The 18,896-nt window shown below is 38.0% G+C and overlaps 1 pseudogene; it reads right to left on the reverse strand.

The window, feature by feature from the left end:
- Positions 1-13,708: 13,708 nt before the first annotated feature.
- On the reverse strand, positions 13,709-15,459 carry LOC100424210 (la-related protein 4-like; annotated as a pseudogene).
- Positions 15,460-18,896: the final 3,437 nt, after the last annotated feature.

Consider the following 18,896-nt stretch of genomic DNA (forward strand, 5'->3'; position numbering starts at 1 on the left):
TCTATCATTGATGGATATTTGGGTTAATTCCAAGGCTTTGCTATTGGGAATAGTGCTGCAATAAACGTAGGTGTGTATGTGTCTTTATAGTAATATGATTTATAATCCTTTGGGTATATACCCAATAATGGGATTGTAGGGTAAAGTGGTATTTCTAGTTATAGATCCTTGAGGAATTGCCACACTGTCTTCCACAGTGGTTGAACTAATTTACACTTCCACTAACAGTGTAAAAGCGTTCCTATTTCTCCGCATCCTCTCCAGCATCTCTTGTTTCCTGACTTTTTAATGATTGCCATTCTAACTGGCGTGAGATGGTATTTCATTGTGGTTTGGATTTGCATTTCTCTGATGGCCAGTGATGATGAGCATTTTTTAATGTTGGCTGCATAAATGTCTTCTTTTAAGAAGTGTCTGTTCATATCCTTTACCCACTTTTTGATGGGGTTGTTGTTTTCTTGTAAATTTGCTTAAGTTTTTTGTAGATTCTGGATATTAGCCCTTTGTTGGATGGATAGGTTGCAAAATTTTTCTCCCATTCTATAGATTGCCTGTTCACTCTGATGGTAGTTTCTTTTGCCATGCAGAAGCTGCTTAGTTTAATTAGATCCCATCTGTCTATTTTGGCTTTTGTTGCTATCACTTTTGGTGTTTTAGTCAGGAAGGCTTTGCCCATGCCTTTGTCCTGAATGGTATTGCATAGGTTTTCTCCAAGGGTTTTTATGATGTTAGGTCTAACATTTAAGTCTTCACTCCATCTTGAATTAATTTTTGTATAAGGTGTAAGGAAGGGATCCAGTTTCAGCTTTCTACATATGGCTAGCCAGTTTTCCCAGCAACATTTGTTAAATAGGGAATCCTTTCCCCATTTCTTGTTTCTCTCAGCTTTGTCAAAGATCAGATGCTTGCAGATGTGTGGTATTATTTCTGAGGACTCTGTTCTGATCCATTGGTTTATATCTCTGTTTTGGTAGCAGTACCATGCTGTTTTGGTTACTGGAGTCTCATAGTATAGTTTGAAGTCAGGCAGTGTGATGCCTCCAGCTTTGTTCTTTTTGCTTAGGATTGTCTTGGCAACGCGGGCTCTTTTTTGGTTCCATATGAACTTTAAAGTAGTTTTTCCCAATTCTGGGAAGAAAGTCATTGGTGGCTTGATGGGGATGCCATTGAATCTATAAATTACTTTGGGCAGTATGGCCATTTTCATGATATTGATTCTTCCCATCCATGAGCATGGAATGTTCTTCCATTTGTTTGTGTCCTTTTATATTTCACGGAGCAGTGGTTTGTAATTCTCCTTGAAAAGGTCCTTCACATCCCTTGTAAGTTGGATTCCTAGGTATTTTATTCTCTTTGAAGCAATTGTGAATGGGAGTTCACTCATGATTTGGTTCTCTGCTTGTCTGTTATTGGTGTATAGGAATGCATGTGATTTTTGCACATTGATTTTGCATCCTGATACTTTGTTGATGTTGCTTATCAGCTTAAGGAGATTTTGGGCTGAGATGATGGGGCTTTCTAAATATACAATTATGTCATCTGCAAACAGGGACAATTTGACTTCTTCTTTTCCTAATTGAATACCCTTTATTTCTTTCTCCTGCCTGATTGCCCTGGCCAGAACTTCCAACACTACGTTGAATAGGAGTGGTGAGAGAGGGCATCCCTGTCTTGTGCGAGGTTTCAAGGAGAATGCTTATCAGCTTAAGGAGATTTGGAGAGGTGGGGTTTTCTAAATATAGAATCATGTCATCTCCAAACAGGGACCATTTGACTTCTACTTTTCCTAATTGAATATCCTTTATTTCTTTCTCTTGCTTGATTGCCCTGTCCAGAACTTCCAACACTATGTTGAATAGGAGTGGTGAGAGAGGACATCCTTGTGTTGTGCCGATTTTCAATGGGAATGCTTCCAGTTTTTGCACATTCAGTATTATATTGGCTGTGGGTTTGTGATAAATAGCTCTTATTATTTTGAGATACGTTCCATCAATACCTAGTTTATTGAGAGTTTTTAGCATGAAGGGATGTTGAATTTTGTCAAAGGCCTTTTCTGCATCTACTGAGATAATCATGTGGATTTTGTTGTTGGTTCTGTTTATGTGATGGATTACGTTTATTGATTTGTGTATGTTGAGCCAGCCTTGCATCCCAGGGATGAAGCTGACTTGATCATGGTAGATAATATTTTTGATGTGCTGCTGGATTTGGTTTGCTAGTATTTTATTGAGGATTTTCCCATTGATGTTAATCAGGGATATTTGTTTAAAATTCTTTTTTTTTTTTTTTTTTAAATCTCTGCAAGGCTTTGGTATTAGGATGATGCTGGCCTCATAAAATGAGTTAGGGAGGAATCCATCTTTTTCTATTGATTGGAATAGTTTCAGAAGGAATAGTATCAGCTCCTCTTTGCACCTCTGGTAGAATTCAGCTGTGAATCCATCTGGTCATGGACAATTTTAGTTGGTAGGTTATTAATTATTGCCTCAATTTCAGAGCCTATTATTGGTTTATTCAGAGATTCAACTTCTTCCTGGTTTATTCTTGGGAGGGTGTAGGTGTCCAGGAATTTATACATTTCTTCTAGATTTTCTAGTTTATTGTGGGATTAGTGGTGGTAACCTCTTTACCATCTTTATTGCATCTATTTGATTCTTCTCTTTTTACTTTTTTATTAGTCTTGTTAGTGGTCTATCAATTTTATTGATCTTTTCAAAAAACCAGCTCCTGGATTCATTGATTTTTTGAGGGTTTTTTTGTGTGTCTCTATCTCCTTCAGTTCTGCTCTGATCTTAGTTATTTCTTGCCTTCTGCTAGCTTTTGAATTTGTTTGCTCTTGCTTCTCTGGTTCTTTTAAGTGTAATGTTAGAGTGTCAGTTTTAGATCTTTCCTGCTTTCTCTTGTGGGCATTTAGTGCTATAAATTTCCCTCTACACACTGCTTTAAATGTGCCCCAGAGATTCTGGTACGTTGCGTCTTTGTTCTCATTGGTGTCAAAGAACATCTTTTTCTCTGCCTTCATTTTATTATTTACCCAGTACTCACTCAGGAGCAGGTTGTTCAGTTTCCATGTAGTTGTGTGGTTTTGAGTGAGTTTCTTAATCTTGAGTTCTAATTTGATTGCACTGTGGTCTGAGAGTCAGTTTGTTGTGATTTCTATTCTTTTACATTTGCTGAGGAGTGCTTCACTTCAAATTATGTGATCAATTTTAGAATAAGTGCGATATGGTGCTGAGAAGGATTTATAATCTTTTGCCTTGGAGTGGAGCATTCTGTAGATGTCTATTAGGATCGCTTGTGCAGAGCTGAGTTAAAGTTCTGGATATGTTTGTTAACCTTCTATCTCATTGACCTGTCTAATATTGACAGTGGGGTATTAAATCTCCCATCATTATTGTATGCCAGACTAAGTCTCTTTGTAGGTCTCTAAGGACTTGCTTAATGAATCTGGGTGCTCCTGGATTGGGTGCCTTTACATTTAAGATAGTTAGTTCTTCTTGTTGAATTGATATCTTTACCGTTATGTACTGGTCTTGTCTCTTTTGATCTTTGTTGGTTCTGTTTTATCGGAGATGAGGATTGCAACCCCTGCTTTTTTTTGCTTTCCATTTCCTTTGTAGATCTTCCTCCATCCCTTTATTTTGAGCCCATGTGTGTCTCTGTACGTGAAATGGGACTCCTGAATACAGCACACTGATGGGTCTTGACTCTTTATCCAATTTGCCAGTCTGTATCTTTTAATTGGGGCATTTTGCCCATTTGCATTTATGGTGAATACTCTTATGTGTGACTATGATCCTGTAATTAAGATGTTAGCTGGTTATTTTGCCCGTTAATTGATGCAGTTCCTTCATAGCATCGATAGTGTTTGCAATTTGGCCTGTTTTTGCAGTGGGTTGGTACTGGTTGTTTCTTTCCTTGTTTAGTGCTTCTTTCAGTAGCTCTTGTAAGGCAGGCCTGGTGGTGACAAAATCTCTCAGCATTTGCTCGTCTGTAAGGGATTGTATTTTCCCTTCACTTACGAAGCTTAGTTTGGCTGGATATGAAATTAAGAGTTGAAAATTCTTTTCTTTAAGAATGTTGAATATTGGCCCTCACTCTCTTCTGGCTTATAGTGTTTCTGCAGAGAGATCCACTGTTAGTCTGATGGACTTCCCTTTGTGGGTCACCTGACCTTTATCTCTGGCTGCCCTTGACATTTTTTCCTTCATTTCAATCTTGGTGAATCTGATGATTATGTGTCTTGGTGTTGCTCTTCTCGAGGAGTCATTTTGTTGTGTTCTCTGTATTTCTCGAATTTGAATGTTGGCCCGCCTTGCTAGGTTAGGGAAGTTATCTTGGATAATATCCCAAAGTGTGTTTTCAAACTTGGTTCCATTTTCCCCATCACTCTCAGGTACACCAATCAAACGTATATTTTGTCTTTTCACATAGCCCCTTATTTCTTGGAGGCTTTGTTCATTTCTTTTTACTGTTTTTTCTCTAATCTTATTTTTTCACTTTATTTCATTAGTTTGATCTTCAATGACTGATATCTTTTCTTCCACTTGATTGAATCAGCTATTGAAGCTTGTGCATGTGTCATGAAGTTCTCGTGCCATGGTTTTCAGCTCCGTCAGGTCATTTAAGGTCTTCTCTACATTGTGTTTTCTAGTTAGCAGTTCATCTAATGTTTTTTCAAGGTTTTTAGCTTCCTCGTGATGGGTTAGAGCATGCTCCTTTAGCTCAGAGAAGTTTGTTATTACTAACTTCCTGAAGCCTACTTCTCTCAACTTGTCAAGTTCATTCTCCATCCAGCTTTGTTCCATTGCTGATGAGGAACTGCAATCCTTTGGAGGAGAAGAGGCACTCTGGTTTTTAGAATTTTCAGCTTTTCTGCTCTGGTTTCTTCTCATCTTTGTGGTTTTATCTACTTTTGGTCTTTCATGGTGACCTACAGATGTTGTTTTGGTGTGGATGTCTTTTTGTTGATGTTGATGCTATTCATTTCTGTTTGTTAGTTTTCCTTGTAACAGTCAGGTCCCTCAACTGTAGATCTGTGGGAGTTTGCTGGAGGTCCAGTCCAGACTCTGCCTGGGTATTACCAGAGAAGACTGTAGAACAGCAAATATTGCTGCCTGATTCTTCCTCTGGCAGCTTCCTCCTAGAGGGGCACCCACCAGGATGAGGTGTCATTCGGCCCCTACTGGGAGTTTTCTCCCAGTTAAGCTACATTAGTCCTCAGGGACTCGCTTGAGGAGGCACTCCATCCATTCTCAGTGCTTAAACGCCATGCTGGGAGAACGACTGCTCTCTTCAGAGCTGTTAGACAGGGACGTTTAAGTCTGCAGAAGTTTCTGCTGCCTTTTGTTCAGCTATGCCCTGCCCATCGAGGTGGAGTCTATAGAGGCAGTAGGCCTCGCTGAGCTGTGGTGTGCTCTGCCCAGTTTGAGCTTCTCAGCAGCTTTGTTTAACTACTCAAGCCTCAGCAATGGCAGGAACACCCCACAACCCCCACCAGGCTGCTGCTTTGCAGGTTGATCTCAGACTGCTGTGCTAGCAGTGAGCAAGGCTCTGTGGGTGTGGGACACCCTGAGCCAGGTGCAGGAGAGAATCCTCTGGTCTGCTGGTTGTTAAGACTGTGGGAAAAGCACGGTATTTTGGTGGGAGCTTCCCATTTTTCTAGATACAGTCTGTCTCGGCTTCCCTTGGCTGGGAAAGTGAAATCCCCCAACCTCTTTCACTTCCCAGGTGAGGTGACACCCCACCCTGCTTTGACTTGCCCTCCATGGGATGATGAACTAGGTACCTCAGTTAGAAATGCAGGAATCACCCATTTTCTGCGTCGATCACACTGGGAACTGCAGACCAGAGCTGTTCCTATTCAGACATTTTGGAACTGCCTCCTACATTGATTCCTCTTCTTAGAGTTTTTATGTTAAAATCTATTATAAGTATAGTGACTCTTTCTCTTTTTTTGATTTCCATCAATGTGGAATGTCTTTTTCTATTTTTAAACTTTTAGTCTATGTGTGGGTTTACAGGTGATATGTGTTTTTTGCAGGCAACAGATCAAAGAGTCTTGTTTTTTCATCCATTTAGACAGTTTATGTCTTTTGTTTGGAGAGTTTAGTTCATTTACATTCAATGCTATTATTGATATGAACTTACTCCTGTCATTTTTTTAATTTGTTTTCTGATTGTTATGTGGTTTTGTTTTCTTATTTCTTTCCTTCCTGCTTTTTTAATTGAAAATAATTTTCTCTGGTAATGGGTAATAATGATACAATTCCCTGCTTTTTACTTTGGTGTGCATTGTATATTTTTTGTTTGAGGTTACCCTGAGGTTTGCAAATGCTTTATTATAATTCATTATTTTAACCTGACAACAACAAAACTGTTTGCAAAAACAAAAAGAAAACTAATAAAAACTCAGTGCCTTTACAGTAACCAAAACAGCATGGTACTGGTACCAAAACAGAGATATAGACCAATGGAACAGAACAGAGTCCCCAGAAATAATACCACACATCTACAACCATCTGATCTTTGACAAAACTGACAAAAACAAGAAATGGGGAAAGGATTCCCTATTTAATAAATATTTCTGGGAAAACTGGCTAGCCATATGTAGAAAGCTGAAAATGGATCACTTCCTTATGCCTTATACAAAAATTAATTCAAGATGGATTAAACACTTAAATGTTAGACTTAAAACCATAAAAACCTTAGAAGAAAACCTGGGCAATATCATTCAGGATATAGGCATGGGCAAGGACTTCATGTCTAAAACGCCAAAAGCAATGGCAACAAAAACCAAAATTGACAAATGGTATCTAATTAAACTAAAGAGCTTCTGCACAGCAAAAGAAACTACCATTAGAGTGAACAGGCAACCTACAGAATGGGAGAAAATTTTTGCAATCTACCTATCTGACAAAGGGCCAATATCCAGAATCTCCAAATAACTTAAGCAAATTTACAAGAAAAAAATCAAACAACCCCTTCAAAAAGTGGGTGAAGAATGTGAACAGACATTTCTCAATAGAAAACATTTATGCAGCCAACAGACACATGAAAAAATGCTCATCATCACTGGTCATCAGAGAAATGCAAATCAAAACCACACTGAATCAACCCAAATGTCCATCAGTGACTGGATTAAGAAAATGTGGCACATATACACCATGGAATACTATGCAGCCATAAAAAAGGATGAGTTTGTGTCATTTGTAGGGACATGGATGCAGCTGGAAACCATCATTCTCAGAAAACTATCGCAAGAACAGAAAATCAAACACCGCATGTTCTTACTCATAGGTGGGAACTGAACAATATCACTTGGACTCGGGAAGGGGAACATCATACACCGGGGCCTATCATGGGGAGGAGGGAGGGGAGAGGGATTGCATTGGGAGTTATACCTGATGTAAATGACGAGTTGATGGGTGCTGACGAGTTGATGGGTGCAGCATGCCAACATGGCACAAGTATACATATGTAACAAACCTGCAAGTTATGCACATGTACCCTAGAACTTAAAGTATAATAATAAAAAAAAAGAACCACAATGAGATACCATCTCACACCAGTTAGAATGCTGATCATTAAAACGTCAGGAAACAATAGATACTGTAGAGGATGTGGAAAAACAGGAACACTTTTACACTGTTGGTGGGATTGTAAACTAGTTCAACCATTGAGGAAGACAGTGTGGTGATTCCTCAAGGATCTAGAACTAGAAACACCATTTGACCCAGCCATCCCATTACTGGGTATATACCCAAAGGAGTATAAATCATGCTGCTGTAAAGACACATGCACACGTATGTTTATTGTGACACTATTGACAATAGCAAAGACTTGGAATCAACCCAAATGTCCATCAATGATAGACTGGATTAAGAAAATGTGGGATATATACAACATGGAATACTATGTAGCCATAAAAAAGGATGAGTTCCTGTCCTTTGTAGGGACATGGATGAAGCTGGAAACCATCATTCTGAGCAAACTATCACAAGGACAGAAAACCAAACACCGCATGTTGTCACTCATAGCCGGGAATTGAACAATGAGAACACTTGGACACAGAAAGGGGAACTTCACACACCGAGGCCTGTCATGGGGTGAGGGGAGGGAGGAGGGATAGCATTAGGAGATATACTTAATGTAAATGATGAGTTAACGGGTGTAGCACACCAACGTGGCACATGTATACATATGTAACAAACCTGCACATTATGCACATGTACCCAAGAACTTAAAGTATAATTAAAAAAAAAAAAACTAAATGCCTTAACTTTGTTCCCCAGCTTTTTATCTTTTTATTTTCTCTATTTATATTTAATTATACTACTATGTTTTGAAAAGTTATTGTAGTTATTATTTTTGATTAGTTCATCATTTAATCTTTTTACTTAGGATAAAGGCAGTTTACACACAGTTTAGTGTTATAATATGTTGTGTTTTTCTGTGTACTTTTTTTTCAACTTTTATTTTAAGTCCTGGGGTACATGTGCAGAATGTGCAGGTTTGTTTTATAGGTAAACGTGTGCAATGGTGGTTTGCTGCATAGATGAATCCATCACCTAGATATTAAGTTCAACATCCATTAGTTATTCTTTTTGATGTTCTCCCACTCCCCACTTCCTCCTGACAGGCCCCAGTGTGTTGTTTTCCCATGTATCTGTGTGTTATCATTCAGCTCCAACTCATATGTGAAAACGTATGGTGTTTGGTTTTCTGTTTCCACGTTCGTTTGCAGAGAATAACAGCTTCCAGCTCCATACATGTCCATACAAATGACCTAATCTCATTCCTTTTTATTGCTGCATGGTATTCCATATTGTAAACATACCATATTTTTTAAATTCACTCTAACATTGATGAGCATTTTGGTGGATTCCATGTCTTTGCTATTGTGAATAGTGCTTCAGTGAACACATACATGCATGTATCTTTGTAATGGAATAATCTATATTCCTTTGGGTATATATCCAGTAATGTGATTGCTGAGCCCCATTGTATTTCTGACTCTAGGTCTTTGAGGAATCACCACACTATCTTTCACAGTGGTTGAACTAATTTACACTCACACCAATAGTTTAAGAGTATTTTTTTCTCTGCAACCTGGCCAGCATCTGTTGCTTTTTGACATTTAATAATTGCCATTCTGATTGGTATGAGATGGCATCTCATTGTGCTTTTGAGTTGCATTTCTCTAATAATTCTCTGATGATTGTTTATGTATTTATGTGGAGTCAGTGATAATATTCCCCTTATCATTTCTGATTGTGTCTGTTTGATTCTTCTATTTTTTCTTCTTTATTAGCATAGCTAGGTGTCTACCTATTTTATTAATTTTTTTTTCAAAATATCAGCTCCTGGATTCTTTGTTTTTTTGCAGGGTTTTTAATGTCTCTATCTCCTTCAGTTCCTATCTGATCTTGGTTATTTCTTGTCTTCTGCTAACTTTGGGGTTTGTTTGCTCTTGACTCTCTAGTTCTTTTAGTTGTGATGTTAGATTGTTAATTTTAGATCTTTATAGCTTTATAATGTGGGCATTTAGTGCTATAAATTTTCCTCTTAACACTACTTTAGCTGTGTTCCAGAGATTCTGGTACATTGTCTCTTTGTTTTCAGTAGTTCCAAAGAACTTCTTGATTTCTGCCTTAATTTCCTTATTTACCCAGGAGTTATTCAGGAGCATGTTGTTCAATTTCTGTGTAGTTGTGTATTTTGGGTGAATTTTTTAGTCTTGTATTCTAGTTTGATTGCACGATGGTCTGACAGACTGTTAAAATTTCAGTTATTTTGCATTTATTTAGGAGTGTTTTTCTTCTGATTATATGAGCAATTTTAGAGTAACTGTTATGTGACAATGAGAAGAGTGTATATTCTTATTTTTTTTTTTGAGAGGGGGGTGTGGAGAGTTCTATAGACATCTATGAGGTCCCCTTTATTCAGAGCTGAGTTCAGGTCCTGAAAATGTTTGTTAATTTTCCACCTTGATTATCTGTCTATTATTGTTATTTGGGTGTTAAAGTCACCCACTATTATTGTTTGGGAATCTAAGTCTCTTTGTAGGTGTCTAAGAACTTACTTTATGAATCTGGGTGTTCTTGTATTGGGTGTACATAAATTTAGGATAGTTAGCTCTTCTTGTTGAATTGCTTTCCTTAAATATCAAGCTGATTGGTTGTTATATCTTCAGGTACAATCAGAGCTTAGCAACTTGTTGAATAAAATATTAGAAATGTCAAAAAAGCGGACAAAATTTCAAACTAGAAAAAAATCCATTCACCACGTGAGCCAGGATGGTCTCGATCGCCTGACCTCATGATCCGCCCGTCTCGGCCTCCCAAAGTGCTGGGATTACAGGCTTGAGCCACTGCACCCGGCCAGAATTGATTCCTGGAAAAAAATCTCTGCAAATATTAATCAAAAACAAAATTATAGAAAAATTATGCTTTTTAAATCTATGTATGTGTGGATAAATAGTTAGATAGATAAATTAATGGATAGATAGATAGGAATCCTTCAGCCTTTAAAAATCACATTAGGGCTGGGTGCGGTGGCTCACGCCTGTAATCCCAGCACTTTGGGAGGCCGAGGCAGGTAACTTACAAGGCCAGGAGATCGAGACCATCCTGGCTAACACGGTGAAACCCCGTCTCCACTAAAAATACAAAAAATTAGCTGGGCGTATTGGCAGGCACCTGTAGTCCCAGCTACTCGGGAGGCTGAGGCAGGAGAATTGCTTGAACCTGGGAGGTGGAGGTTGCAGTGAGTCGAGATTGCACCACTGCACTCCAGCCTGGGTGACAGAGCAAGACTCTGTCTCAAAAAAAAAAAAAAAAAAAAAAAAAAAAAAAACATTAAAGGTGAATTTTTGGGGACCGTATCTGATACAGTTTGGCTGTGTCCTTACCAAAATCTTATCTTAAATTTTATTCCCATCATCTCCACGTGTCATAGGAGAGATCTGGTGGAAGATAATTAAATCATGGAGGAAGTTACCTCATGCTATTCTCGTGATAGTGAGTGAGTTTTCTTGAGATCTGATGGTTTTATAAGAGACTTTTCCCCCTTTGCTTGGCACTTCTCTTTCCTGACACCATGTGAAGGGAGACATGTTTGCTTCCACTTCCACCATGATTGTAAGATTCCTGAGTCCTCCTCAGTCCTGCAAACTGTGAGTCAATTAAACTTCTTTTCTTTGTAACTTACCCGAGTGTGGGCAGCTTTTTATAGCAGCATGAGAATGAATTAATATAGTAAATTGGTACTGAGGGAGTGGGACGCTGATGTTAGACTACTCAAAAATGTGGAGGTGACTTTTTAACTGGGTCACAGGCAGAGGTTGAAACAGTTTGGAAGGCTCAGAAGAAGACAGAAATATGTGGGAAAGTTTGAAACTTCCTAGAGACTTGAATGATTATGACCAAAATGCTGATAGTGATATTGACAATAAAGTCCTGGCTGAGGTGGTCTCAGATGGAGATGAGTAACTTGTTGGCAACTGGAGCAAAGGGATCATTGTGATGCTTTAATAGAGACTGACAGCATTTTGCCCCAGCCCTAGAGGTCTGTGGAACTTTGAACTTGAGAAAGATGATTTAGGGTATCTGGTGGAAGAAATTTCTAAGTGGCAAAGCATTCAAAAGGAAGCAGAGTATAATAGTTTGGAAAATTTGAAGGCTGATAATGAGATAGATAGAAAATAAAAACCAATTTTCTGGGGAGAAATTCAAGTCAGCTGCAGAAATTTGCATCAATAACAAGAAGTCAAATGTCAATCTCCAAGAAAATGTCTACAGGGAATGTCAGAGACCTTTATGACAGACCCTCCCATCACAAGCCTTGAGGCCTAGGAGGGAAAAATGGTTCCTGGGCCAGGCCCAGGGCCCCCTGCTCTATGCAGCCTCAGGACATGGTGTCCTGCATTCCAGTTGTTTCAGCTCAAGCTGTGGTTAAAAAAGCCTAAGATACAGCTCAGGCCATTGCTTAAGAAGCTGTAAGTCTCAAGCCTTGGTGGCTTACACATGGTGTTGAACCCGTGGGCGCACAGAAGTAAAGAATATAGGTTTGGGAACATCTGCCTAGGTTTCAGAGAATGTATGAAAATGACTGGATGTCCAGGCAGAAGTTTGTTGCAGGGGCAGAGCCCTCATGGAGACCCTCTGCTAGGGCTATATGTGACAAAAATGTGGGATTGGAGCCCACACACAGAGTCCTCACTGTGACACAGCCTAGTGGACCTGTGAGAAAAGGGTGACTGTTTTCCAGACCCCAGAATGTTAGATTCACCACCAGCTTGTATAGTGAAACTGAAAAAGCTACAAATAATTAATTCCAGCCTGTTAAAGCAGTTGGGAGGGAAGCTGTACTTTGCAAAGCCACAGGAGTGGAGCCCCCCAAGCCATGAGATTCCACCTGTTGCATCAACCTGAGCTGGATGTGAGACATGGACTAAAAGGAGATCATTTTGAAACTTTAAGGTTTAGTGACTGCTCTATTGTATTTCAGACTTGCATGGGGCCTGTAGTCCTTTTGTTTTGGCCAATTTCTCCTATATGGAATGGATGTTTTTACCCAAATGCCTGTACTTCCATTGTATCTGTGAAGAAACTAACTTGCTTTTGATTTTACTGGGTCATAGGTGGAAGGGACTTACCTTGTCTCAGATGAGACTTTGGAGTTGGACTTTGGGGTTAATGTTGGAATGAGTTAAGACTTTGGACGACTGTTGGGGAGGCATGATTATGTTTTGAAATGTGAGTACATGAGATTTTGGAAAGATCAGGGATTGAGAAATATGGTTTGGCTGTGTCCCCACCCAAATCTCATCTTGGATTGTTGTTCCCATAATCCCCTCTTGTTGTGGGAGGGACCCAGTGGAAGGTAGTTGAATCATGGGTGAAGTTACCCTCATGCTGTTCTCTTAATAGTGAGTGAGTTCTCATGAGATCTGATGTTTTTTTATAAGGGTATTTCCCCCCTTTTCTTGGCACTTCTTCCTGCTGCCATGTGAAGAATGATGTATTTGCTTCTTTTTCTGCCATGATTGTGTTTCCTGAGGCCTTCCCAGCCCTGGGGAACTGTGAGTCAAGTAAATCTATTTTCTTTATAAATTACCCAGTCTCAGGCAGTTTTTTATAGCAATGTGAGAACTGCCTAATACACTATCACTCACAACTCCAAAATCCATAATGATTTAAGGATGTACTTTCTCATGCTTCCCTCCTGGTTACCACCTCCACTCCAAAACAGTTCAATATAGCCATGGCTCAAGTTTAATAGGAAAAAAGAGAAACTTTTGAATAGTTTTTTGGGGTTGCCTTTGTTGTTTTGTACTTTGGTGATTTGGGTGGTACGTATTCCTCTTTGCCATTATATTGAGTAATTCCCTGAGGTATAGTCCTATGGCTAAACTGGCATCTCTTTTCCTTGATTTTTCCACATTTTCCCTGAGAATGGTATTGCCTCCAAAGCCAGAATAATCCTTACTCATCCTGGCTTCTGGCTTCTCATGTGGTTTCTCAGTGGATTTCTCAGGAACTTCCTTGTCTTCATTTTTGGTGGTAGACACTACAATGAGTGACTTTCCCAGAGTGGCTGCACAAAAACTGAAGATGGCTCTTTAGGGAGCTTTTTGCACACTTCAGCATAAATTAACTTTAGGGGTTCCTGTAGATCCACAGCTACATCTGCATTTATGTTATTATTACATGGTGAAGCAGTATTTGCCATTGACAACTTTGTAGCACTTGGAGGAGAAACTAATATAGTCATCTGGTTGAAACTGTACCTCTGAACAGAGGAATTGTCTATTAGATCTTTTTCTTGTGGAGTTGTGGTTAATGTAGGAAGCTCAGCTGCACATGGAGGACTGGTACTCGAGTTGATTTACCCTGATCAGAAGTGCATTGTCTGCTCATCTACAGGCACTGGACAACAAACAACTCTTTATTATCCTTTTCTTTGTAGACAACTTTAACAGCATAAGAAATCCTATTCTCCAAAATGAGTTCCCCTGGCATTCTTGATAAAGGTGGAAAATTTGAGGCTAGTAAGCCAAACTTTGTTGTTGGATCCTTTGATTCAGCTGTTGAACGATGGGGTCTTGGGATACTATCATCTTCTCATCACCTTCAACCTCTGAAAAGAGTTCTTCTGCTTCTACCATAGTCTCCATTCTGTTTTATCTGCACAGTGGAAGTCTCCTTTTGAAGTTAAGTTTGCTCCAGATGCTTCATTACTGTAGGATTATGTTGTTCAGTTTGGAAAGTTTCTTGAACTACATGTGTTCAATGATCCACCCTCCAATAATACAAAGCCCTCTATTTAGTGTTCTGAACCACTAGATGACCCAAAATGAGGTTTCACACACTTTTTTTTGGATGGTAGACCCATATTCATAGCAGCAGCATTTATTTTATGAGACCCTGGTGAATTAAAATTATTTGCAAAACTACCATTGGGAAAGGAAGCCAGTGGTGTTTCACAGTAAAGTGCAAGATTTGGAGATCAAGACTGAGGCAAAATACCGTAGACCGAGTGCTGTTGGTGAGGATTATATACAAGCTGCACAAAGACTGGTGAGGCATACTGTGCTTGAGTTTGAATGGGCTGGCTATATACACTAGAATCCATCAGTTGATAATCATTCTTAGCAAATAAAATGTATTGATGGCCTTTATCCTTGCAATGATTGGCTTGCCCTGAAATGTTTTAACTTATTCTCTTAAGCATTTAAAAGCCTGTTGTGCGTCTGTGTCTGACTGGAAAGTGATATACCAGTTGCGATTGTGTGCAAACTCACAGATTATCACTTTGGTTCAGTTTTCACTTTTGATCAAAGCTTTTTCTTCCTCTATTGATGTTCCAGAAATCTAAGAATCGCAATACAATGCTTATGACTTGATCTCACTTTCTCACCCTTCTCGTCAACTTGTACCATAGGAGAAGATCTCAACACTTCAAGAATTAGATCAGGGTCTGTGGTCAACTTTTTTATTTCCTCTATGTTGGCAACTGTCCAAATTTAGATGAAAAAATCAATATCCGTTGGAGATATCAAGTAAAGATCCTTTGACAACTTTTTTTGTGTGTGTGAAAAACACAATTCTAATTGTTTCTTCAAACATTCTTTTAAGTCTTCTGTAGAAATTGCTGAATTGTTTTCTGTAAAAACATCATATATTTGGTAATTCAGATCTTTTGGGCTTGAAATTAGTTTTCAGTTGATTCTTCAATGCCTGTAGTATTTCTTGTGATTTCACAAGATAAATAATACATTACTTTATATTCTTTACACATGTCTCCTGAGAGCTCTGCATTACTCTCAGGATGAGCACCTGATATAGCTGCTGTTTCATGCCAAGATATTTCAGTTTCATGAGTTACTTGGGTGGCATCAGTATTTCCAGAAGCAATTTTTTGCCATACTTTGGCATTAGGATTTAAACCAGTTCCTTTAGATGTTACCTGTGCATTTCACCTTTCTCCCTCCACAGCCTCACATGTTGTTCGCTTCCCTCCCAGAGGGCCTCAAAATATCTCCCTGTGTACTTACTATTACCAGTGAGTTTTTTACCCTCAGATAATTTCTTATTGTTTATTAATGTCTTTTCCTTTCAGATTGAATTGTTTCCTTAGCATTCCTTTTAAGACAGGTATGGTGTTGAAGAAAACCCTCCACTTTTTTTTGTTAGGGAAAGTCTTTATTTCTCCTTCATGATTGAAGGATATTATTGTCAGATATACTATTCTAGGATATTATTTTTTCTTCAACACTTTAAATGTGTCATGCCATTTTATCCCGGCCTGTAAAGATTCCACTGAAAAGTCTGCTATCAGACATGTTGGACCTTTACTGTGTGTTCTTTGTTTTTCCTTTTTCTCTTGCTGATTTTAGAATTTTTTCTTTATCCTTGGCCTTTGGGAGTTTGATTATTAGATTCCTTGAGAAAGTCCTTTTCGGGGTTAAATCTGCTTTGTGTTCTATAATGTTCTTTCACTTGGATATTGATATATTTCTCTGGGCTTGGGAAATTCTGTTACTATAGCTTCGAGTAACCTTCTTCAAGCTCACTATTTTTTTCTTCTTCTTCTTGATCAATTCTGCCATTAAAGAACTCTGATGCATTGTTCAGCATGCCAGTTGCATTTTTCAGCTCCAGAATTTCTGCTTGATTCTTTTAAATTATTTCAATCATTTTGTTAAATTTATCTGACAAAATTCTGAATTCCTCGTTCATGTTATCTTGAATTTCTTTGAGTTTCCTCAACACGGCTACTTTAAATTATCTGTCTGAAAGGTCCCTTCCCTGGTGCCTTACTTAATTAACTTGGTGAGGTCATATTTTCCTGGATGGTGTCAATGCTAGTAGATGTTCTTCAATGACTTGACATTGAGGAGTTAGGTATTTATTGTAGTCATCACTGCCTGGACTTATTTGTACCTGTCCCTGGGAAGACTTTCCAGATATTTGAAGGGGCTTGCTTGGATGTTGTGTTCTAAGCTGTTTCTTCTTTATAGGGCACCTGTAAACCCAGTAATGTTCTGGTTCTTGCAGACTTGTAGAGATACCATCTTGATGGTATTTGACAAGATCCAGGAGAATTATCTGGATTACCAGCCAAAGATTCTGATTCTCTTCCCTTGTTTTTTCCCAAACAGAGTCTTTCTCTCTCTCTGTTCTGAGCCATCTAAAGCTGGGGTTGAAGTGGCACAAGCACCTCTGTGGCCACCACCACTATGACTGTGCTGGTTCAGACCTGAAGCCAGCACAGCACAACACTGGGTTTCTCTCAAGGCTTGGTGTAACAACTCCCTGGGAGCCTGAGAGTTTAAGGCTGCAGTGAGTTATGATAATGTCACTTACTACAAACTGAAAGGCTTTCAGTTTTTCCCCATTCAGTATTATACTACCTGTGGGTCCTTTGTATATGGCTTTTATTATGTTGAGATATGTTTATTCAATAAACAGTTTTTTAAGGGTTCTTATCATGAAGGGATGTTGAATTTTATCAAATGCTATTTTAGCATCAATTAAAATAATCATAAGGTTTTTGTCATTTATACATATATTAAACCATACTTGCATCTCAGGGAAAAATCTCACTTGATCATAATGGATGATCTTTTTAATGTGTTGCTGAATTTGGTTTGGTAGTATTTTGTTGGAAATTTCTGCATCACTATTCATCCATGATATTGGCCTGTAGTTGTTTTTTTTTTTTTTTTTTTTTTTTTCTGTTTGTTTGTTTGTTTTGTTTTGTTTTTAATGTGTCTTCAGTTTTGGTGTCAGGGTAATACTGGCCTCATAGAATGAGTTTACAAGTATTCTCTTTTCCACTGTTCTTCAGAATAATTTGAGTAGAATTGGTATTAGTTCTTCTGTAAATATTTGGTAGAATGCAGCAGTGAAACCATCAGATCTTCGGCTTTTCTTCACTGGGGAAGTATTTATTATGGCTTTGATTTTTTTTTATTTGTTATTGGTCTGCTTAGGTTTCTAATTTCTCCATGGTTCAATCCTTGTAGGTGGTATGTGTTTGGGAATTTGTCTATTTTTTCTAGATTTGTCAATTTATGGCATATTGTTGCACATAGTAGCCACTAATGATGCCTTCAATTTCTGCAGTATCAGTCATAATGTCTCCTTTTAAATCTCTGATATTATTTATTAGGGTCTTCTCCCTTTTTGCTTAGTCTCCTTAAACGTTTGTCAATTTTCTTGTTCTTTTAAAAATCCAACTTTTTGTTTCATTTATCTTTTATGTTGTTTTCTCCATTTCAAATTCATTTATTTCTGCCCTCATACTTATTTTTTTCTTTTAATAATTTTGTGTTTGGTTTGCTCTTGCTTTTCTAATTTTTAGACATGCATTGTTAAAGTTATGTATTTGAAGTTTTTTTTTTTCTTTTTTGATGTAGGCACTTATAGCTATAAACTTTTCTCTTAGTACTGCTTTTGCTGTATCCCATAGGGTTTGATATGTTACGTTTCCATTATAGCTTATCTCAAGAAAGTTTTCAATTTTCCTTATAATATCTTCATTGTCTCACTGGTCATTCAAAAGCATATTGTTTAGATTCCATGTGTTTTTTAGTTTCCAAATTTCCTCTTATTGATTTATCATTTTATTCCCTTGTGGTCAGATAAAATGCTTGATATATTTAAATTTTTTGAACGTTTTATGCCTTGTTTTGTCACCTAACATATTGTTTGTCCTTAAGAATAATCTATGTTCTGAGCAGAAGAATGTGTATTTTAGAGCCATTAGATGAAATGTTCTATAAATATCTGTTAAGCCCATTTGCTGTGTAGTGCAGATTAAGTCTGATGTTTCTTTGTTGAGTTTCTCTCTGGGAGATGTGCCCAATGCTGACACTGAGGTTGTAATGTCTACAGCTATTATCTTATTGGGATATATTTCTTTCTTTAGCTTTAATAATATTTGCCATATATATCTGGATGCTCCAGTGTTAGGTGCATAAAGATTTACAACCATTATATCCTGTTATTGGATTGACCCTTTTAGCATTATATAATAACCTTCTTTATCTTTTACAGTTTTTTCCTTGCAATCTATTTTCTCTGATATCAAAATAGCTACTCTTGCTCTTTTTTGGTTTTCATTGGCATGAAGTATCTTTTTCTACCTCTTTATTTTTAGTCTATGAATATCTTTGTAAGTAAAATGTGTTTTTTTGTAGGCAATAGATCATAAGGTCTTGCTCTTTCGTGCATTCAGCCACTCTATGTCTTTTGATTGGAGAGTTTAGTCCATTCACATTCAATGTTATTAATGATAAGTAGGAACTTACTTCTGCCATTTTGTTAGTTTCCTGAATGTTTTGTCGTGTTCTCTTCCTTCTTTCCTTCCTTCCTGTCCTTCTTTGA

Source organism: Macaca mulatta, chromosome X, assembly GCF_049350105.2.
Source record: "Macaca mulatta isolate MMU2019108-1 chromosome X, T2T-MMU8v2.0, whole genome shotgun sequence".
NCBI classification, from domain to species: domain Eukaryota; kingdom Metazoa; phylum Chordata; class Mammalia; order Primates; family Cercopithecidae; genus Macaca; species Macaca mulatta.